Raw genomic sequence first — 23413 nt, 5'->3', positions numbered from 1 at the left:
GGACTTTTTAATAGGCATCCATAATAAGATCATCGATCAAAAAGCATAAACCCTAAGTGTGCCTAAATGTAAGAATTCTTATTGATGAGGGTAATAATACAAAGGAAACTGAAGTTCTAATTTCGACTCCCCATGAATGATGGACGTCTGGTCTTAAAATATGCCTCCTGCAGAAGGCTAGACTCTTGGTGCTGGGAACGACCTTGCAGACCCACCTCAAACATGTTTCTCTTTCTCAGCAAGCTTGGGTCTGAAGCAAGGAGTGGGGGCTTTGTTGGTGATGATTTTTCTAGAGCACCAGAGGGAAATCCTGACTTGAACTTCCTTTGGAGAGACCATAACCTTTCTAACAGGCACCATCATCAGGATAGTAATTCTTTAATGTTCCCTTTATTTTTGAGAGGGAGAGAGAGAGAGAGAGCACGACCGGAGGAAGGGACAGAGAGAGAGGGAGACACAGAATCCGAAGCAGGCTCCAGGCTCTGAGCCCAAGGCGGGCTCGAACTCCCGAAACCGTGAGATCATGCCCTGAGCCGAGGTTGGAGGCTTCACCGACTGAGCCACCCAGGCGCCCCTGGATAGTAATTCTTTAAACGTGTAAATACAAGTCGCGCTAAAGCGAGCAGTGCCGGCCGGACAGTGTACCTAATGGATTTCTGCAGCATGACAGCGATTCTTCCGGGGCAACAGCGTGTCCGATCGGCGTCTGCTCGTTTTCGGTTTTCTTTTTGCAAGAGCTCGCCCCCCAGGGGGAGCCAACCCTCCCAGCGGGGCCGGCGGGGCGCGGCGGCTCCGGTCTCGCTCCGGGGCGGGCGCCGCGGGGACCCTACAGCCGGGAGAGCGCGTGGCTGCGCGGGCCCCGGAACTGCGCCGCGGAGGGGTTTCATCTAATATTAATTGTTTTAACCTCTAGTGGTTTCAGCGGTTTTATTGGCAGGAAGATGCAGGCGGTAGCGCACTGGGGGCTAAGGCTTCGGATAGCGCTCACAGGGGAAACAATGGGCTGGAATTTGAGAAAACAAACCCAAGATGTTAATTAGCCGCTGAGGCTCTCGGGGCACTTTGCAAATGTTAACATAGCCTACTTGTAAACTCCCGAGGGCTGAGACTTCGTTGTTTGTTTGGTACGTTGTTTTTTTTTTTATTTATAATGCATCGTGGTGTCATTTTGAGTATTAAATAATTTCTCGAGGAAGTGTTTGGGGAAAAGGGCGATCAATAGAAAGGAAATTCTTTTCCCCCTCATCTCACTGTGTTCTTTTCTTCTGCATTTTGCAGTCTTCCGTGGACCTTCAAGAAAGCCATCTATTTTAAAGAGGAACAAGGTTGATCCACTGTAAGTGATAAGAAAAATGGCAGAGACCAACCGAGGGAAGGGTTACCTCTGATAGCTGTCATTGGCTGAATGTTTATTGTGTTGTAGACTCCGCGTTCTTTATTTTCAGTTTAATCCTTTCCACCCCCTGGTGAGGTAGGGGGGCCGAGGACGTGGTTTTCCCTGTTTGCTGACTGCAGAGGGGCGTTTGGACTCCTCTCTCTGGCTGGGGCCTGGCTCTGCTCCCGACACAGCCTCGGGGGAGCCTGTGGCCGTCGGTGCCCTGAAGCATGGATGCCTTTGAAACCCTGGGCTTGTGCGACTCCGACCAGATTATTTCTCCCGGCTCAGTTTTCAGTCTATACCTGGTTTGCTGGAAGACTTAAAGCAGCTCACCCAGAGCCAGGCAAGAGTGGGGGCTCCGGGAGTCTAAGGCATGCATAAAGCATGAGCTTCTTTCTCTCTCAGTGGGTGGTGATTTATGCCCCACGACCTGCTGTAAAAGCTGTGCAGTAAACAGGTAGTTGAATTTCGTCGCTGAGTTTGGATGGGGAAAAGGTTCAAATCCTAGTTCTGCCCTGATGGTTGTGGGACACTGGGCCAGTTAATTAACTGCAGTGCCCCCTCAGTTTCCTCTTGGGTAAAATGGAGGTAATCGGGTGGTTATGAGAACAGGGGGTGCTTGGGAAGCACTTTACATGGAGGTGTATACTTAGCACCTGGTGAGGGCAAAATAATTGTCTAGTATGATTATTTCCTGCAGACCCCAAAATGGAGCACTTGCTCTTCGGGATTCATATGCTAATGGTTCCCGAAGAGAACCGTTGGATTTCTGTCTTACTATTCTGCTGTTCACACCTTGATTTCTTTTCCCACAGTATTTGCTTTTAGTTAAGCATTGACACTATTTCACATTTTTTTCTTACTGGGTCCCAGATATTGTTCTGTAGTGTCCTTTTGCCTCTTTTTTTGACCGAGGGAGACACGGCCACTGACTCCCATTGCATTCACTCACCATTATAGTAGGCTGGGTACTCTGGGGGTGTGTGGGGTGGGGTGGGGTGCAGGGATCTAGACACCATAAAGAAGCTGTGCTTGTCCTTAAGGAGCTCCGAAAGAAAGATGGAAAGACAAGGAGTAAGTATGAGAAATCCAAGGCAGAATGAGGGGAATGCTGGTGAGGAGCTGGCCATGTGGGCTGGTCTAGGAGGTGTCAGGAATGTGGTAGGACCTGGGGTGGCTAGAATTCCTGGAAGTATGGATTGGAGACAGAGACAAGGGAACAGCAGCCTGAGCAAAACCGTGGAGGAGTGGGGAGAGCAAAAGGAGCCTTGAGAAGCATATTATCCTTACAGAGATGGTTGAAAGCGTAATGTTGAGGAACTGTAAAGGACGGGGCCAGGTCCCGCGCTGGGTGAAGGGAACCGGGGGTGGGCGGGGTGACCATGGAGAGGGTGAGATTTCCCAGGGTCTGACAGGGTGAAGAACGATTTTATTAATGTTTTGGTCAAGTGTCAGAGGTGAAAGGTGAGGAGACTGTGGCTGCCTGGGCTCTGGGTGGGGACTAAAGTTCCAAAGCTCCCCCCCACACCCCCAGCCTGCTGGGGGGCTGCTGCCCCTGGGCTGTGGCCTGTGGGGTGGTGATAAAGGGATGGAGCAGGGAGAAAGTGAAGAGGGACTTGCATTTGCATTGCTTCTGGGCTTCCTGTGGCCTGGAACCTTCATAGAAACTGTACTAGACAATATGTCCAGGTTCTAAAGTGAACTCATAAAGCCCATTTAATCCACAGTGTTTCACATTGTATCATAGTCCATAAAGCCTATTAATCCACAGTGTGTCATAGCATACCACAGTGCAATTGGTATGAATTACTAAGACCATGTCTCAGAATTTCATGTCTGTGGGAAAATTCACTGCAAATTCCAAGTACCCCGCCAGGAACCTGATGGTCAGCTGGGAACTGTCTGATATGAAATGGTTACACTGTGTGCCTGGGGAATGTTTACCTGGAGAAACATGTGTTCTGTTGCAAACGACCAGATATCATTTGGGTTGGCAAATGAGAAAAGACATTTCTTTGTAGTAGCTTATGTTTTATGATTCTTAACATTTTTTTTAGCATTTTTATTAATTTTTGAGAGACAGAGAGAGACAGAGCGTGAGTGGAGGAGGGGCAGAGAGGGAGACACAGAACCTGAAGCGGGCTCCAGGCTCTGCACAGACACCACCCCCCTCCCTCCTGACCTGAGCTGAGTAGGATACTTACCTGACTGAGCCACCCAGGAGCCCCTTATTTATTTATTTTTTTTAAGGTGTAGAGTTTAAAAGACACAACAAATGTTATTCTTCTGTTACATTTGCAGATAATAAATTTTTATCCTTATATCTGAAGAGAGAACATACTTTGTGGACAGCATTTGTTGTCAATGGCAGTTGTTGTTCATCAGCCTTTTAAACTGGTCCTGGGATTGTTTCCCTGTCCTGGGATTCTAGAACCAATGACTAGATGGTTAAGAGAGGGCACTCTTCGACATTTGCCTAGATGAAAACTACAGACAGCGCAGTCGTATTTTATTTTATTTTATTTATTTATTTATTTATTTATTTATTTATTTATTTTAACGTTTATTTATTTTTGAGACAGAGAGAGACAGAGCATGAACAGGGGAGGAGCAGAGAGAGAGGGAGACACAGAATCAGAAGCAGGCTCCAGGCTCTGGGCCATCAGCCCAGAGCCCGACATGGGGCTCGAACCCACGGACGGCGAGATCGTGACCCGAGCTGAAGTTGGACGCCCAACCGACAGCCACCCAGGTGCCCCAGTCATGGGGTATTTTAAAAGCAAATCCTTTTAAGTAGATAGGACATATTCTTTCTCTCTTTTTTTTTTTTTTAAGTTTATTTATTTATTTTGAGAGAGGGAGAGCACGTGAGTAATGGAGGGATAGAAAGGGAGAGAGAGAATCCCAAGCAGACTCTGCACTGTCAGTGCAGAGCCTGATGTGGGGCTCGAACCCACAAACCATGAGGTCATGACCTGAGCCTAAGTCAGCCACTTAACTGACTGAGCCGTCCAGGTGCCCCAGGACATATTATTTCTTACATTACTGTCATCTTTGTGGTTGTCATTATAATCAGCAGTAACATTACACCTGGCATTTATTGAATAATTACTATGTGCCCATAACACTTTTTGAGGAGCTCTATCTTAGAGCATTTTTTACAGCAAAACCTAGTTTCTGTGTAACGATGCCTGGGAGAATTGCATTAGCCATTATCCAAGATTTTTTTTTGTCAGTCAACAAACATGGAGCACCCTTCATGTGCCAAATACTGTGCTAGACCCTGGGGAATCAGTTCTGATTAAAATGAATCCCTGTTGTCATAGAACTTAAAATGGGAAAGCGAATAATTAGTAAGTCATTCCAGGTATACAGACTGCTTGCTATGCAGGGCTAATGCAGGGTACAGAAGCATATAGTCGGGGGTCTGTTCTTAGGGCAGGGTGGCCAAGGAGAACTTTTACACACAGGATGGACAAGCAAATAAGCCTTGTGGAGGCTGTGTTAGCCAGGTGAAAAGAAAGGGAATGGGCTCACAGAGGGAGTAGAGTGTATGGAGGTTGAGAGGTGGGTGAGAGCCTGATGTTTGAAGAACTGAGAGGGGTCAGATAACAGTTGGAGGTGAGAAGCTGACTGAGAACCTGCTGAAGAAGAGGCTGGAGAGATGACAGGAGTTAGATCATTCTAAGGCTTGGGCTCCCCTAAGGAGTTGGATCTTTATGTCAAGGACACGAGGAAGTCATTAAAGACTTTGGAGCTGAGAATAATCAGATTTGTATTGTATGATCAGATTTGTATTGTAAAAATTGTCGCTTTGGCAGTGGGGAGTGGATTGGAGGATTCAAGAATAAAGGGGACAAGGTAGATGTGTCCAGGTGAGGTAGAGGAGGGTCTGGACTAGGGTGGTGAAATCGGGATCAGAAGGAACTGAGGTTCATCATATCCCGTGTTACACCGATTCTGAAATGTATACGTGTCATATTTTCCTCTCTGAAATTGTGATAAGGCTTAGATTTAGCAATTGTTTTTTGTTTCTTTTTCTTGGAGGTGCACAAGGCCATGGTGCATCCAGTAATCAGCGGACTCTTTTATTAGGTGAAATATGGCATGCAGGAGGTAAAACCTACAGTGCTTGGTGGTATCATAGAGCTCAGGGGGCCGGGGCGCTGAGCAGTCAGTTGAATGGTGGGGTTGCAGTTCCAGCATGGAAAAGACTTTATGGGGACAGTTTTATTCTTCAGATTTTTTATTTTCAATTTGGCGAAGTCCAAACTAGAAAAGCCATTGACTGCTATATACCAGCAGTTGAGTTGCTCATTTTAAAGATTGTGAAGTAGGATATCTAGGTTTTAATTGTTGATATTAAATTGTTTTTGTTGGGGCATCGGGGTGGCTCGGTTGGTTAAGCCTCCGACTCTGGGCTTTGGTTCAGGTCATGATCTCACTGTTCATGGGATCAAGCCCCACATGGGGCTCTGTGCTGACGGCACAGAGCCTGCTTGAGATTCTCTTCCACACACACACTCTCTCTCTCTCAAAATAAATAAATAAACTTAAATTTTTTTTTTTTAACGTTTATTTATTTTTGACACAGACAGAGACAGAGCTTGAACGGGGGAGGGGCAGAGAGAGAGAGGGAGACACAGAATCGGAAGCAGGCTCCAGGCTCCGAGCCATCAGCCCAGAGCCTGACATGGGGCTCGAATTCACGGACTGTGAGATCGTGACCTGAGCTGAAGTCGGAGGCTTAACCGACTGAGCCACCCAGGCGCCCCAATAAATAAACTTTAAAAAATGGTTTTCATTAATTTTATTAAATGGTGTTTTATTAATTGCCGATATTACACTGGTTTCATGTGTAGATGCACCATTTCCCAACTTGATCTCTCTTGATCTCCCTTTAAGGCAGTATATTTACATTTCTTGCTGGTATTTAGCATTCTTGTCTATCAGTTTTACTATCTGTCCCTAGAAGACTGAATAACTTTAATTTGTACATGACAGACCACGTGGTGATACCAAATATTTGTCATGTTGGTGCCTTTATGGCTCAGTTGTTCTGGAATGTCCTTTCACTGCCTCTTAGCAAAGCAACCACATGCAATATAATATACATGAGGTATAAGGAGTCATTGCAGGTAAATATTGAGAAGATTTAGTTGTTTTCCAGTTTATCCAGCTTGGAGGACCTTTTTAGCTGAACAGTAACAGGCCTATAGGTAACAGTTGCTAGTAACCTGACTAGGGGGTTTAGAAATTCTGGAGGTCCCAGGGGTGCCTGGATGGCTCAGTCAGCTAAGCGTCCAAGTTTGGCTCAGGTCATGATCTCATGGTTCATGGGTTTGAGCTGAACCCTGTGTATGGGGCTCTGTGCTGACAGCCCAGAGCCTGGAGCCTGCTTCGGATTCTGTGTCTCCCTCGCTCTCTGCCCCTCCCCCATTTGCACTCTCTCTCTCTCTCTCTCTCAAAAATAAGTAAACATTAAAAAAAAAGAAAAGAAAGGAAGAAAATTCTGGAGGTCCTGTCCTAGACTTGCCTATGGGAAAACTTAAAACATCGATGGCTAACGTCTCTTCTCTGTCATGCACACGAAACTGATGATGGTTTAGAAGCATTATACTGTGCCTCTGACCAAACAACTTTAATTTAATGATTAGATAATAAATTTCTAATACTGCTGTTTTGAAGATGATCTTACACATTTACTTTCTAAATGCATGGGACATTTGAACAGTTTCCAAGTGCTTTCCTTTGCTATGGGATTGGCCTCACAGCTGACCTGGGAGGTTAATTTATAACTATGGTAGGATCTGCGAAAGTAGATTCTTCTGATCTGCGGCTCCTATTTTGGGAGGATCATTAGATAAGTCCCTTCCATTGTCATTTACTTTTGGGGAATGGAACTTTGGAATTGCAGCTGCATGTTCCCTGGTCTTATCCTGCTCAGGGGGCAAAGAGATCCATGGAAGAGGATGGAGTAAGGGGCGCTGTACTTGGGGGGAATGCTCTAGCTGAGTGAACAGGGCTCATTTGTCTCACCTGGCTGGAAATACAGTGACTGGAGTCTGACTTAGCTAATTCAAGTGCACAGTTGAAGCTCCCTGGCTACTGGAGGAGAGAAACCAGGAATGTTAAAAAGGAAAACAGTATGAGCTTCTGATGGTGGTGAAAGCATGGAATATGTCTCCTCTGATATGGCTCTTTTGCCCCTGGCTATCAATAATACTTTAGCAAATCCTGTCTTTGTTTACGTGCACACCAGTGTATGTTCTTTATTTTTAATGTTTATTTACTTATTTTGAGAGAGAGCGAGCATGAGTGGGGGCAGAGAGAGAGAGAGAGATTGAGAGACGGAGAGAGAGAGAATCCCAAGCAGACTCTGTGCTGTCAGAGAGGAGTCCGACTTGGGGCTCGAGCTCATGAACTGTGAGACCGTGACCGGATCCAAAATCGAGAGCCGGATGCTTAACCAACTGAGCCACCAGACACCCCCACCAGTATATATTCTTAAGGGGAACAGCCAGGATTAATTTATTTAGTATGCAAAGAGTGATTTTATTAGATGATAATGTTTATCTCATGAAACAAAACAAAGGTCAATCAGGTCCTTTCCTAGATTCACTGGGAAGGATTACAACATTGCATTGTGCCTCACTCTTTTTATCTGTAGCTTTAAGACATAATATTATCGCACTAGGAATTCTTGTGTGCTGTGACAGGCACAGTGCCTAGGGAATAAGCCTTCCCGTGATCTGCTTTGGCACCTACTTTTAGGATCTAGAAGTGTGGGACCTATTGGCCTATGGTACATTATCAAACTTTCTGATTGTGAACATGAATAATAAACATCTTAGATTTTTATTGGATAATTAAAAAATAAATAAGTACTTGAATATTGAATCTTTATCTTGGCTGTTTCTTGAGAATACTTATCTTATTGTTGGTGATTCATGTTTATTATTAACTGAGTAATAAAAAATTAAAAGCATTTATAATAATGAATACATTATTTTTAATGAATGTATAAAAGGGAATGATGTTTTCAGTAGACAGTGAATTATGGCTTGGTGTGGTGTGCAGGTGAGGGAAAATGGTCCCAGGATGAATGAAGTTAGGCTGCCGGGGTGTATTCTATTTCTGTTGGGGGTTTCTTGGTGCCATTATCAAAATGGTCCTCTTCTAGCCTCTGGTCTGTCAATCACAAAACAGTTTTTGAACAACTCTGGTGGATAAATAAAGCATTTGCTAGCTCAGGGAGGCCTGTATAAGAAACTTCATGAAAATGGTACTAAGATTCCTCGTTTAAAGCCAAGAAAAGGGCGGGGCGCCTGGGAGGCTCAGTCGGCCAAGTGTCTGACTTTGGCTCAGCTCATGATCTCATGGTTCGTGAGTTCAAGCCCCACGTTTGGCTCTGTGCTGACAGCCCAGAGCCTGGAGCCTGCTTCAGATTCTGTGTCTCCCTCTCTCTCTGCCCCTCCCCCGATCATGCTCTGTCTCTCTCTGTCTCAAAAATAAATACAAATATTAAAAAAAAAATTTAAAGCCAAGAAAAGGGCAAGCAAGCTGGAAGTCTGCTACAAATATAGTGCCTCTGAGTGATGTAGACAAGGAGGTTCTAGGTACACACAGCTCCTCATGCCTAGGTTGGTGGACAGGCTCAGACTTTGTGCTAATTAGGAATAGAAGCCCTTTCCTCTTGAGGGCCCAACTCCCATCACGTGACACAAGAGCTCACAGAGAGCTCTGGCTGCGTTTCAGCTGCCACTCTCCTCCTGCCCAATGTGCTTTGCATTTTTAGACACAGTCAAGTTGCTGAACTGTTTTACAACCAAGGCTCACTATCCACAGTGAGACCTGGGCAGGGAGTGTTAAAGGTGTGCAAACCTATAAGGTGAAATCATGCAAAAGCTTGGACTAATTGGAATTCTTTTTCTAAACAATTAGGTGGTTATCCAAATGTCTACTCAATGCTTGAAATCACTTTTTTTTTTTTTTTTAGTATAGCTGACACACAATATTACATTAGTTTCAGGTGTACAACTCAGAGATTTGACAAGTTTATACATATGTTCACTACAAGTTTTGCTACCACCTGTCCTGGTGCATTGCTATTATAATATCATTGACATTCCTTATGCTCTGCTTTTATTCCCCTGACTTAGTCATTCCATAACTGGAAGCTTCTATCTCCCTCTCCCCTTCTGTTTGGCCTCACAGAAAGCACCTTCTTGACATTAGTGGTTTATAAAGTTGTTTTAAAGCAGACATCCAGCATGGTTTCACATATACACTTTGCCGTTAATTAAAACCCACATTTCTTAACCTGATATTCAGGTACCTTTTTCCTTTGGTCTTAACTTACCTTCCTAACCTTTTCCTCAGCTACTCCGTCATGCGATGTGTGCCACACTCCCACCAAAAGGCACTTGTTGAAGTTCTCTACATCCTGTGGTTTATGTTCAAACAGTGCAAAGTGTTTCCTCTCCGTACCTTCCTTTCCAAATGGCCCAGTGCAAGCACTACTTTCTTTTCAAAACCTCTTATGCCTTCAACCCTCTGTAATTTCTCCTCACTGAATTCAGGTAGTATTTGGCCTGTATAATATACTCTTAAAGTTATCTATATTATTTCTCTTTTTTAATGCTCAATGAGGACAATAATTTTTTTCTTACTCATCTTTCTATTTCCCACAATGCTGTTTCTTTAAATTTAGGAGACAAACAATGTGTGTTGTTTAGATGAATGAGTTTATTGGATTTATCCATGTAGGAAGTAAACGTGGCAATATATCTCTAGTTTCCTTCTCTCTTGGAAAAGTAATATGTTTCCAATTCCATGATTACATTAGAAATTTATAGTTTTAAGTGTATATGGTATATATGATCATATATTTCCTTTGTTAAAATAATGTTACATTAAATAATGTACTTAATGTAAAATAAGGGATTGAGAAATGACATGGTATAAAAATACTAGTATTTCTCATTTTAAGTTGACTATTCAATACCTGACTAACCATTCTCTGCTTCAAATTTTCTTAGCCAGAAAATCAGGAACTTGAAAAAGCTTAAAGCTGTGTTTGTCTTATGGATAAAAGATTTGCTATGGAATTTTACTTTTGGATAAAAGTACATAAAAAAGATATGCCCCTTCCCTCCCTAAGCTCCCATAAGTTGTGGCTATATGATTACTCTTTTGCAATGGAATGTAAGCAGAAATCTGTTACAAAAGACACTCTCCTCCCTTTCTTGGTCTCCTCCTTCATTCTTTACTTGAAACAGCCCTTGCTGTCATTGTGGAGCATGAGGATATAGGCCACACCACAGGCACACAGAGTGGGGATTTTGAAGAAGCCTGGGTCATGAGGACTCCATGGAGTCGAGTTGCCTTACCAGCCATGACTACCCATGAAATAGAATTTAACTTGCCTCAAATCACTATTTTGTGATCACTTTTCATTTATTTATCTTTTACTTTCAGTAGGCTCTGAGCTCCTTGAAGGGAGGTACTATACTTTACCCATGTTTCAATTCCTAGCACCTAGCACCGAGCGGAGACACATGCATTTCAGGGATTTCATTGGACTTTTTAAATAACTTGTTTTAAAAATATTTCACTTTATTGCTATGCTATAAAATTTCAGGCGGGAGGGGGTTTGTCAAATGGCAAGAAATCTATACTGTGAAAAAAGTTTTTTTATTAAAATTTTTTTTCAATGTTTCTTTACTTTTGAGAGACACAGAGAGACAGAGCACGAGTAGGGGGAGGGCAGAGGGAGAGGGAGGCACAGAATCCAAAGTTGTTCGCACAGAGCCCGACATGGGGCTCGAACCCACAAACTGTGAGATCATGACCTGAACTGAGGTCTGACACGTAATCAACTGAGCCAGCCAGGCGCCCCTGTTGTAAAAATTTTATAATGAAATTATTCATCAATATCGAGATTGCCTCTTTTTTTTTTTCAGTCTTTCCCTGATACTGTGCCTGTGAGTCTCTCACGCTGCCCGTCTGTAGGCTTTCACGTTAATTTTCCTTTTTCCATTCTACTCTCTACTCTGAGGATTTCTAAGTTCTAGCCACTGAATGTAAGTTTTGATATGTGGTGGGATTTCACAAAAGGAGACGTGCTTACTATGATACTTGGCCAATTCCTTGCCGTTCCTTGTCCTAACAGAAATGGTTATGTGGATGCTATACCTATAAACTAGGTTCTACTTATTTGTAAGAATATCATTTCTAACTCTTTTTTTCCATTTCGATGGTCTGTAATTTGTCTGGGCATGCTTTTTCTCTTCCCGTTAGGATCATTTCTGTCTCTTAGCCTATATAAATAAATTGCGTCTGTTATCATTTGTTCAGATGCTAGATTTTATTCCAGAGGCACCTGTCTCTGCTTCTTTACCATCGTGTGCTTCTCATATGGATTGGCTTCTTATATTCTCTCTTTCTCTCTTTTAAATAGACTCTTTTAAATAGCCCCATGTGGGGCTTGAACTCACAACCCTGAGATCAAGAGCTGCATGCTTTACCGACTGAGTCAGCCAGGTGCTCCTTCTTATATTCTCTTAAATCCAAACATACTCAGTTTAAATAGGGGCAAGCATCTGACTAATTACATCTTCTAATGTAGGTGTGCTGCTCAGCATTTTAATGTTAAAATATATTTTATTTTGTTATAAACCCTTCATGATACAATTGGAACATTATATTTTTTTCTGAAATGATGTGCCTAGGTTGGTCATTTTATCTGTGAGTTACATTTATAACGGTACGGAGGCCTAAAAATGTTTGTTATCTTAAGAGATTAGGTTTGAAATGGTTGAGGATCACTGGGGAAATAATGAACAGATATCTTTTGATAAGCGTATAGCTAGCTTATCCATAGATAAAAAGAAGGAAAATTATAGCTATCACTTTTCTAGCACTTGCTCTGAACCAGGCACTGTTTTGAGCATTTTATGTGTATTAACTCATTTTTATATTGTAACAACCCTATGAAGTGGTACTATTATCATCCACATTATACAGAGGAGAAAATTGAGGCACAGAGAAATTTAACTTGCCCAGGATCACAGCTGGTAAGTGGCAGAGGTAAGATGTATTGAGGGATTATTATTGATCACAGTATGATCAAGCAACTTGCCCAAAGTTACACAGTTTGGCAGATCCTAGATTCAGACCCAGGCTCTTGGCCCCAGAGTTTATGCTCCCAATTATCACACTGCCTGGTCTCTGGCCAAGCTCTGCTTTATAGTTATTGTCGTCAAGGTACACTAACCCTGCAATAATAATAACAACAACAAATAATTTTAAAAAATGCTCTGGATAGATAACCAAAGAGGTATCTTTTAGAGATATCATATGATGTCATAAGAAATCTTTAACTTCTTTTTTAAACTATTGTTGCCATTGACCTATTTTTGGAGTTTCTAGACTGAGCACTTACAATAACATAAAAACTGTAGGGTCAGCTTAAAGGATCTTGCAGTAAGTTTTGAAATTTTGCAGCAAAGTTCAGAGAGAGAGAGAGTAAAGAAGGGATGAGACAAGAGTTCCCATGAGTAACTTGAGGCCGGGGGACCTGGACCACGGTCCCTTTGTCGCTGTACTTCTGTTGGGCTGGCAGGGACACGCAGGTGGCTGGGAGCAATAGTAGAGACGGTGAGAAGCAAGGAGGAAGGGTAAGTTGCCATTTATGCCAATTCCTCCCCTTCGTTGTCATCAGTGGTACCTAATATTAAGAGGCCCGTGACATTGACCTCACTCTCAGACATACGTCCCTGACATGGCAAAAAGGATGCTCTGACATTTTTCCTTCTAATTTTGAACTTAGGAAACTTCATCTTCCCACTTTTTCCTTCTCCATCTTTGAAGCCATCTGGAAAGGGACCCTCTACCTCTCGTTCTCATGTGAGCTTGTGCACCTGGGCTCGGTCAAGTGCCCTGTGACTCTGGGCATTCTCATGCCCCCAGTCTGGCACCCTTCCCACCCTCCACCGCAGCCCTTCCTCACTGGCGCTCCTCTCCTCGAGTCCACAGTGCTGCTCCGCCCTCCCCACATGGCCTCACCTGGGGCTGAGCCGGTAAAAGAGCGTCAGGTGAGAAGTTCCTCAGTTTCCCTTCCACCCGCAAGTGTGTCCGTGTTCATCTGTTCATCCATCTCTGCTTCCCCTCCTGTTGCGGAGAAAGCAGTGGCCCTGGACCCTCCCGAGACACATCACTCCTTTCTGCAGTACGTCTGTTGGCCTTGCTGTGGTAACAAACAGCCTGCAATCCCAGTGCCTACAGTTACAACCTTCGTTTCTCTTTCAAGGTCCTGGGCTTGGCTGGGCTTGGCTGGGCTTGGCTCCAGGCGGCAGGTCTGGTTGGGTCTGTGCCACTGTTTTCTTTGAGGTCCCAGACTGACGAGGCACCACCTGTCTGGCCCCCTGAGGGCAGAAGTGCAAGAGGGGAGCAGGTCCACCAGGCCTCTTAAGGCCTCTGTTTGGAGCTGGCACATATTGTCTCCACATTCCACCAGTCAGAGCAAATCATGCCCCAGAGTCACCGGGGCAGGAAAATAAAGTCCACCTGTGGGAGTTTTGCTGAACAATAACACGATCTACCAGCTGCCTTCTCTAAAATCTTAACATGCCCTCCCCCCCATTATATTTATCCTTGTTCATTCATTGTGTTTCTTCTCATTCTGCTTGCCTCCCTTTCTATCTGTTTCTTCATTGGCTTTCCCAACCTACAAGCAAATAAATCCTTCCTTGTCCCCTAGGAAAGGTTCCTTTCTTTTAATTATGACTTGCCTCCTCTAGCCATTCTTCACTTCCTCCCCTCCACCTCCTCATAGAGTATTTCCTGTCACCTCAGTGTCTCCTACTTGTCCTTAGCAGTTACTATCTGCTGTCCCCAATGCCCATGCTGAGCCCTCGGCAGCCTTCCATCCCCAGGAACCCACGCCCACCTTGTTAACGTCCACGGACCACCTAATTCCCACTCGAGTGCCCCTTCCTGTTCCACTTTTGTTGCAGCATTTTATATGGCTAATTCCTCTTCCTTGGAATTTTCTCCTTTGGAATTCCCCCAAACTGCTGACTCTCTTCCTTCTTCTGACACCTCCTTCTCTGTCTTCTTCACGGACTTTTCATTCTTTCATTCATTCGTTTGGCCGATAGTTATACTGTGCCTCGTACGTGCGGCACAGAGGTAATGGACACGTCCCTGACCTCATACTCAATAGGATCACACGTCGTTATAGAATTGCAGTGTGTTGTGGCCACAATTGTGCTTAGGGACCTATGGAGAATGTAGCTCAGGTTGAGGGTTAGCAAACTGTCCAGGAAGAGGTGTCCTGTGAGCTGGATTTTCAGAGATCCAGGCTGAGAGAACAGGAACAGCATTGTAGGAGGAGCAGACAGTGCTTGCGATGGTCCCGAAGCTGCTCTCCCCTCAGATGGCTTCCCCAGCATTTCAGCCCCCGCTCTTACTCTGCACACCTTTTTCTCCTGGGCGGTCTCAGCCCAGAACACTCTCCTGGGTGGGTTTCTGAGTGCCTACAGGGTATCTAGCTGAATGGCCAGAGGTACTTCAAGTTCAATCCTAAATTCATTTTCCTTTCTTTTTCATTTTCTTTTCTTTCTTTCTTTCTTTTTAGTAATCTCTGCACCTGACATGGGGCTCGAACTCATGATTCTGAGATCAAGAACGGGATGCTCTACTGAGTGGACCAGCCTGACGCCCTCCTAAAGTCACTTTCTAAACTTCAGCTTTGTTCTTCCTCACTCTGTGGCTTCCTCATCACATCACAGGCAAAGGTAGAAACCTTAGAGTCCTCTTGGATGCCTCCCTCTTTCCTCCCTGCTGTCTGCTCACCACCAGCCCACTTTGCCAAGCACATCCTGCCGATTCTACTTCAACTGACGTCTAGCTGGCATACACTATTCTCTTAGTTTAAGGTGTACAATGTAGTGATTTAACACCTACATAAATTGCACAGTGATCACCATGATAAACCCAGTGACCGTTTTTTCCCACACAAAGTTACTACAGTATTATTGGGTATATTCCCTACGCAGTACTTTACATCTGCCAATTCTACTTTTTTTTTTTTTTTAGTTTATTTATTTTGGGGCAGGAGGGGCAGAGAGAGAGAGGTTGAGAGACAGAATCCCAAGCAGGCTCTGTGTTGTCAGTGAGGAGCCCGATGTGGGCCTTGACCTCACGAACCGTGAGATCATGACCTGAGCTGAAATCGAGAGTTTGACACTCAACCAACTAGGCCACCCAGGTGCACCTGCCAATTCTACTTCTAAACTGTTTCTCAAATCCTTCCCCTTGCTCAAGTCTTATTACAAGTCTTATTGTACAAGGGGTGCCTGGGGGCTCAGTCGGTTAAGCATCTGACTTCAGCTCGGGTCCTGATCTCTCAGTCCATGAGTTCGAGCCCCACATCAGGCTCTGTGCTGACAGCTCAGAGCCTGGAACCTGCCTCCTCTCTTCCCGCCCCTCCCCTGCTCGCACTCTGTCTCTTTCTCTCTCCAAAGTAAATAAACATTGGGAAAAAAAAGGAATTACCACAAAGTCTATATTGCTGGTACTAGATATTGGTATCCAATTTGATCTCATTCACTCTTCTAATCCTTTCCTGTTTTTCTCAAACACACATCAGCTTACAAACTGCTATGGCACACACAAGGGTTCATAGACACTCTGTTCCTAATAGTCAAAATGTAGAAACATCCTGATGTCCACCAACAGGTGAATGGATAAATAAATTGTGGTATATCCATACAATGGAATATTATTCAGCCTTAAAGAGGATCGAAGTGTTGATATGAGCTACAACATGAACCTTGAAAACATACTAAGTGAAAGGAGCCAGACACCAGGAGCCAGGCCGTATATTGTATGAGTCTGTGACATGAAATGTCCAGACTTTGGAAATCCATAGAAACAGAATGTGGATTGATGGTTGCCAAGGGCTGGGGGTAGGGAGGAAAAGAGAGTGACTGCTCAATAAGTAGGGCATTTTATTTGGGGATGATAGAAACGACTTGGAACTAGATAGAGGTAATGGTCACACAACGTTGTGAAGGTACTAACTGCCACTGAACTGTTCACTTCATGAATTTCACCTCAATTGAGAAAAACCACCTTATGAAGACTCTTAAAGAAGATGGGGCGCCTGGGTGGCGCAGTCGGTTAAGCGTCCGACTTCAGCCAGGTCACGATCTCGCGGTCCGTGAGTTCGAGCCCCGCGTCAGGCTCTGGGCTGATGACTCAGAGCCTGGAGCCTGTTTCCGATTCTGTGTCTCCCTCTCTCTCTGCCCCTCCCCTGTTCATGCTCTGTCTCTCTCTGTCCCAAAAATAAATAAACATTGAAAAAAAAAATTAAAAAAAAAAAAAAAAAAAAGAAGAAAGATCACACTTCGGAGCTTGGCTTGCATACTCTCTATGCTTGTCTCCAGTCTCTTGTTTCAGGCTTTCTGCTCCCTTCTCTCCCTACATCCCATCCAGGTGCCCTTTTCTTCTTCCCCTTCTCTACTGCCCCCTAGCGGCCTTTATAGAAAGTCCAGGCAGCATTTCAAAGTCATTTTCTCTGAGTCCTCTCCCCTCACCCTTTATTTTGTAGGAAATCTGAAGGAGTGTTGGACATAGGGAAATAGAGGGAACCCAGGATTTTTGGACTAAAAAGGACGGGATTCACTTTCCTGTTCTACTACACACTTGTGACTGAGAGTGAGTTGATTAGCCTCTTTGAGCCTCATTTTTTTCATCCATAACACCTATAATATAATAACACCTATAACTGTAAGAGTATTGTGAACAGTAAATGGGACAATACACACTAAGCTGTTAGAACAGCACTGGCCACCTAGTAAGCTCATAATAGATGTTGGCTATTAGGATGACGTCTATGGGTTTCCACTCATCCTTTGAGGCCCAGATTGAACGCCGTCTCTTCTGTGAGGCCTGCCTTGACTTCCCCAGGCCCAATCAATCCCGTATTTAGTCTTGTTGTACAGCTTGGACACATCTCCACACATTGTGCAGTTTGTCATACTTGTGTTTTTCTATGGGGACCTGCGAGCTCTTTAAGACAGTTCTCCAACATGTATCAAATGATTTGAATTTCTTTTTCTTTTTCTTTTTTTGTTTATTTATTTTGAGAGAGAACAAGCTGGGGAGGGCCAGAGAGAGAGCAGCACAAAGTGGGCTATGTGCTGACAGCAGCAAGCCTGATGGAGGGCTCCAACTTACAAACCATGAGATCATGACCTGAGCCAAAGTCAAACGCTTAACTGACTGAACCACCCAGGTGCCCCAAATGATTTGAATTTCTTGTCCCCTCTCTCCTTTAGGACTCCTCCCCAGGAACTGAAGCTGGTTTGGAGCCCCCATCGTGGTGTGGAAGGGAGCCAATCATTTCGCCTGCTGCTCAATGCAGCTTACGGATGCATCTTGCTAAAGGTGATGACCCAGCAACCTGAGCTGATGAGGTGATGGGTCTCAGTCCACTCTAAACAAGTTAAGTGGTCTCAGAGCCTCTGTTTTGATTTCGGATCCCGTGATAGAGAGTTACGCAAGCAGTCAACATTCTTTCCTTCCCTTTCTGTAATCATTTCATCCTCTCGTTTTGTGCTCCATTGCCCGGGGTGCGTGCCAGTAGAGTTGACCGACTGGATTATGACAATTTCTAGATTTTTTACACACACTGACCGCAGTATGTTTCCAATTTGGTTCCATGTATTTAGGAAGAGAAAGTTCGGTGTCAGACAAGAAACCCCATGTCAGTCTCAGGATTCAGGGCGTAAATCTGCTCATTCTGGAGCATTCACTTTACATTCCTCCATGCCCTGCAATATCCTGACAGTTTGACCCAGTTTCACACCACTCCCTGATACCTTCTCTTTGGTTAGTTAGGCCTGCCTCTTGCCTGATCCAGGAAAAGTCTGAGTTCAGCCCCAACCGTATCATTCCTAATACCCCTAGTACCTTCCCATAAAAGCTCTGTACATGTGTTAGACTTTCAGGGTTTCTTAGAAGATTATTTTTAAAACCATTAATTTTTGTTGGGAAAATGTCAATTTTCAATGTTCTTAGAATCCTTGGATCAAACTGCAGATGGAAAATGTTATGATACTTTACATGCCTCCTCCCACTGTCTTCCATTCACTATGAGTCTAAAAAGTGAGAAAGGGGGCACCTGGGTGGCTCAGTCGGTTAAGCAGCCAACTTCAGCTCAGGTCATGATCTCGCTGTTTGTGAGTTTGAGCCCTGCACTGGGCTCTGTGCTGACAGCTCTGAGCCTGGAGCCTGCCTCAGATTCTGGGTCTCCCCCTCTCGCTGCCCTTGCTCCACTTGTGCTCTGTCTCTCAAAAAATAAACATTAAAAAAAAATTTTTTTTAATTTTTTTTTTAACATTTATTTATTTTTGAGACAGAGAGAGAGCATGAACAGGGGAGGGTCAGAGGGAGACACAGAATCTGAAACAGGCTCCAGGTTCTGAGCTGTCAGCACAGAGCCCGACGCGGGTCTCGAACCCACGGACCGCAAGATCATGACCTGAGCCGAAGTTGGACGCTTAACCGACTGAGCCACCCAGGCACCCCTAAAAAAAATTTTTTTAAAGCAAACCTCAGAGAGATGAATTTTTAATCCATTTTCATTAAAGTAGATCTCTCTCTCTCTCTCTTTCTCTCTCAGACACACACACACACACAAACAGATATATGTGTGTCCAGGAGTTTAAGGGTTTGAATGACCCTGGAGAAATGTGTGGGGATAGACCATGCCCATGCTGTTAGCAGTGGTCACCTGCTGGGGGTGCAGGGAGATAAGAAAAAAAAAAAGACTATCAAAGCCTAGAAAAAAAAAAGTCCCATGATAGAAATGTTAAATAAAAAATTAGAACACAAAGAATCTATCTCTGAGATCACTTCAAATGTGTAAACAGTGAAAATGCAAATGGACAAAGCCTAGACTCTAACATGAATAAAAAAAAATCTGGGTAAAAGGGTGATGAGCAAAACGGAAAATATATGGACACAAAACAGCAATATCCCAACATCCAAGCAAACAAAATAAACATTAAGCACCTTAGGCTATCTGTCTGTGGGTTGGAGGACAAGAGGATAGAGGTGAGTAGGGAGATCAAAAGAGAATTTACAAAAATTAAAGAGAGGGAACAGGTGTGGACCAGGGAAAATGACGTGCCATAAACTGAGGCATAAGATAAATTCAACACTCTGCACCTAAGGTTAAAAACTCAAATAAGAACTTTCCCCTAGAGTAGCTGACGAAAAGAACAATTTTAATAGAACCCACAAGATTAGGTTCTAGTCTTGGACCTTAGGGCCAACTTTTCCACGGAGCATAATTCAAAGGGGGCTTCAGTAAGCCAAATCCCCAGAGTAACTGAAGTTCAGGAGGAGTCTGAGAAAAACCTACTAAGTGTCATTACTATTCCGGGCACGGGAAATCCCAGTCCTGTGCTCCAAGGACTCAGTCTGGTGTTACCTGTATTAACCACTGGGGGACGGAACAGTCAGCCCCTCCGTGCACTGGTTCTTGTAAACCTTCTAGATCACTCTGGGGAGAATATTAGCTATTAATTAGTTCCCTTAAATAGTGGCTTTGAACTTTTGGAATTCAAATTAATTGATGGTCTAAAAGAATGCCATGTAATTTTTACGGCATTGAGTCTTTTTTCCTAGGATTAATCTAACTTTGTTCTTTCCCCCTTGCTTTCCCAGGCTTGCATCATTTTAGCAGCCGACTGCACTTATCTTTTGAGCTTTGAACCATGCCCCAGTGGGTAAGTAATTTCATTTAGGTAAACAGTTTCCAGAAATAGATTCAAACCGCGAGCAAACAGCTTGTTTGTGATAACAGGCGCTGCCTGCAGTCCGATGTCTGAGGCTAATGATCTCACGTCTGCTCGTGCTGGTAGCTGGCTTCCCCTCTTTGTCAACTGTCCCCCAGATGTGTTGCCTTCTCTCAAGGTACAAATCAGGCCGTGGAAATAGGTTTTGCTAGGCCCGACTGGGCACCGGGAGGAGTTCCACACAACTGCAGAGTGGTTGGTCCCAACATGAAGTACCTTACTTGCCTGGCATATGAGCTCTTCCGGTTGCTAAAAGACCAGTTAACACAGTTGCCAACCCTGTGCCGGAACGCGTCCTTTGCAATGGCACTCATTATAGTTAATGAGCTGTTAGCATTTCCATTATGGGATTTTTTTTTTAGGGTTTATAACCTGGGAATAACAATAATTTGCCTCAGCCTGAAACTCCAGTAACAGGCTATAGCCCAACCATTGCGTTTGCTCTTACTAAAGTTGCTGGGGTGGGACAAGGTAGTTCTGCCCCATGTTTGTAGCATATAGAGAGGAACACGCTTAGGAACTGTAAGTGTTTTCCTTTTCCTTTCCTTTTTTTTAAAAAAAAAAAAAATCAAATTAGGGGCGCCTGGCCGGCTCAGTCAGGAGAGCATGCGACTCTCGATCTCAGGGTTGTGAGTTCCAGCCCTATGTGGGGCATAGAGATGACTTAAATAAACTTTAAAAAAATGAAATTGGGTAGTAGCTCAATTTGGTATCAATAAAATGTTAGGGTGCCGGGGTGGCTCAGTTGGTTAAGCATCTGAAATCAGCTCAGCTCAGGTCCTCATATCACAGTTGGTGAGTTCAAGCCCCGCACTGGGCTCTCTGCTGTCAGCGCAGAGCCCGCTTCAGAGCCTCTGTCCCCCTCTCTGCCCCTCCCCAGCACTCTCTCTGTCTCAAATAAAAATAAAACATTAAAAAAAAAAAGTAAAATGTTGCCAGAGAGGATAAGATCACCAAGAACCACAGATGGGGTGGGGACAGCTGCAATGGTGAGAAGTCTGGGAATGTTGGGATTGGCCGTTCTGAGAAGTCAGATGTAGAGGAGACAACTAGGAAGGCCTAGAACTCATATTAACTCTGCTGTCCATTAGCCTAGCTACTGGGGGGCAAAGAGAACTCTAGACCTTCTTAACCACAGAACTCACAAAGGCCAGCTAGCTGGGCAGCTCCACAAGTTTCCAGTAGGGTCCATGAAGGACTGGAGTTCACCCAAATACATAAGAGGTCTGGGCTCTGAGAAAGGCTATCAGCATCCTACAAGCCCCAGGCAATGTTCTGTTGTCTTCCTGATTCGAAGGACTCAGCCTGAGAGGTCTCCAAACATAGGCCAGTGCTTTCTGCTTTAAACTTTTTTTTTTAATTTTAATTTTTTTTTTTATTTGAGAAAGAGAGCATGAGCAGGGGAGAGGGACAGAGGAAGAGAGAGAGAGAATATTAAACAGTCTCCATACTTAGAGTGGAGCCCAATGAGAGCCTCGATCCCACACTTTCTGCTTTAAAAGAATGTTACAGGGGGACTCCTGGGTGGCTCAGTCGGTTAAGCATTCAGCTCAGATCATGAATTCAGGGTTTGTAAGATCGAGCCCTGCACTGGGCTCTGCACTGACAGTGTAGAGCCTGCTTGGGATTCTCTCTCTCTCTCTCTCTCTCTCTCTCTCTCTCTCTGTCTCTCTGCCCCTTCCCTGCTCATGCAACTGCACCCCTCCACCCCCCCCCCCACTCTTTCTATGTCTTAAATAAATAGATAGATAGATAGATAGATTACAGGGGCTCCTGGCCGGCTTAGTTGGTACAGCATGTGACTCTTGATCTTGGATTGTGAATTCAACCCCACATTGGGCGTAGAGTTTGCTTCAAAGAAAACAAATAAATAAATAAAGGGGTATCTAAAAATAAATAAATAAATAAATAAATAAAGGTTGCAAAGCATCAGGAGAACCTTTTTGCCTAGGGCTATGAAGAATCCCTAAACTGAGTGGAAGAAGTGGTTTAAGAAGGCAGGGAGGGAGGGAACCAGACTGGGTAAGAGGATGGCAGCATCAGGGATGTGAGGAACTCTATGGAGTTCTTCTCTGAAGTTCTATAGCAGGTGAGTGGCCCGGTGTCCCATGGTGCACAGAACAATACGGGGGTGCCAACAGCACTAGCGGGGTGAGGGATCTCAGTGCCAGCCTGGGTAGGAGGGCCTGACAACGAAGTGGTGACTTCATGTGTATGCTGTGTAGACATTAAGTTACCTGCTGTGCGAGCTTCTGAGACTGCGTTCAGAAACGGAAAGGTGGTGGTGTGAAGACCTGGCAAATCCAGTGACGCCTCACGCCTTCTGCTGGCTCTGGGGTAAGAGCTGCTGGAGCCAAAAAGAAATTGGGAATGTCTGAGGACCCAAATTCCAGCCACAGGTGTGGAAGGACTGGTAGGTGAGATTGTTCTTTTGCCTATTCACTTGTCTTTCTGAGGAAGAGTCGGTCTGCCTCCAGGAAGACTGGCTCCTGGACCCCTGGGCTGACGATGGCATAGAAGTTGTGCTTAGCCGGCGAGTCTCAACCTGAGCAAGGGTTTACATTTTAAATCTGAACACTGACCCATTTAGTACGGAAGAAGCATTCTAATATAGAAAGAAGAGGTACACAGTCACTTTTCAGGAGAAAAGGCTGCTATTCAGAGCCACTGTAGAGGAAATGCTTATGTTCTCAGATGTCTATTGTTATCTATGGTCTTGGTCAGTTCAGGGGGCTGTAACAAAATACCACAGACCTGTTAACAGCAAACATTTATTTCTCACAGCTCTGGAGGCTGACCAGTCCCAGATCAAGGTATTGGCAGATTCAGTGTCTGGGGAGACTCTTCTTGGTTTGCAGATGGCTGCCTTCTTATGGGCTCCTCACATGGGGAAGAGAATGGGGATTCTGGCCTCTTCAAATAAGGCCATTAATACCATCATGGGTGCCCCATCCTCATGACTTCAGCTTCCCCAAGGCCTCACTCCAAATACCATTACACTGGGGATTAAGGGCTTCGACATATGGCTTTCGGGAGAACACAAACATTCAGTCCATAACATGTATGTATTAATTAAATTTTTATTTTTTTTTTTTTAATTTTTTTTTTCAACGTTTATTTATTTTTGGGACAGAGAGAGACAGAGCATGAATGGGCGAGG

At 44.4% G+C, this 23413-nt stretch overlaps 1 long non-coding RNA gene across 2 annotated transcripts in view; it reads left to right on the top strand.

The window, feature by feature from the left end:
- The first annotated feature begins 676 nt into the window (after nt 1-676).
- LOC122475674 overlaps nt 677-23413 on the top strand; it is a 40107-nt gene continuing 17370 nt past the window's right edge. Inside the window, exons 1-4 of one of the 2 annotated variants that reach the window (XR_006295268.1) lie at nt 677-1124; nt 1279-1336; nt 17728-17893; nt 20123-20184. This is a non-coding gene — a long non-coding RNA (uncharacterized LOC122475674). The remainder of the gene's footprint in view (nt 1125-1278; nt 1337-17727; nt 17894-20122; nt 20185-23413) is intronic. The other variant, XR_006295269.1, reaches the window with a different exon arrangement.

Source organism: Prionailurus bengalensis, chromosome E4, assembly GCF_016509475.1.
Source record: "Prionailurus bengalensis isolate Pbe53 chromosome E4, Fcat_Pben_1.1_paternal_pri, whole genome shotgun sequence".
NCBI lineage: Eukaryota > Metazoa > Chordata > Mammalia > Carnivora > Felidae > Prionailurus > Prionailurus bengalensis.
The sequence above is the reverse complement of the archived record's forward strand: the minus strand, read 5'-3'. Positions and strand labels throughout refer to the sequence as shown.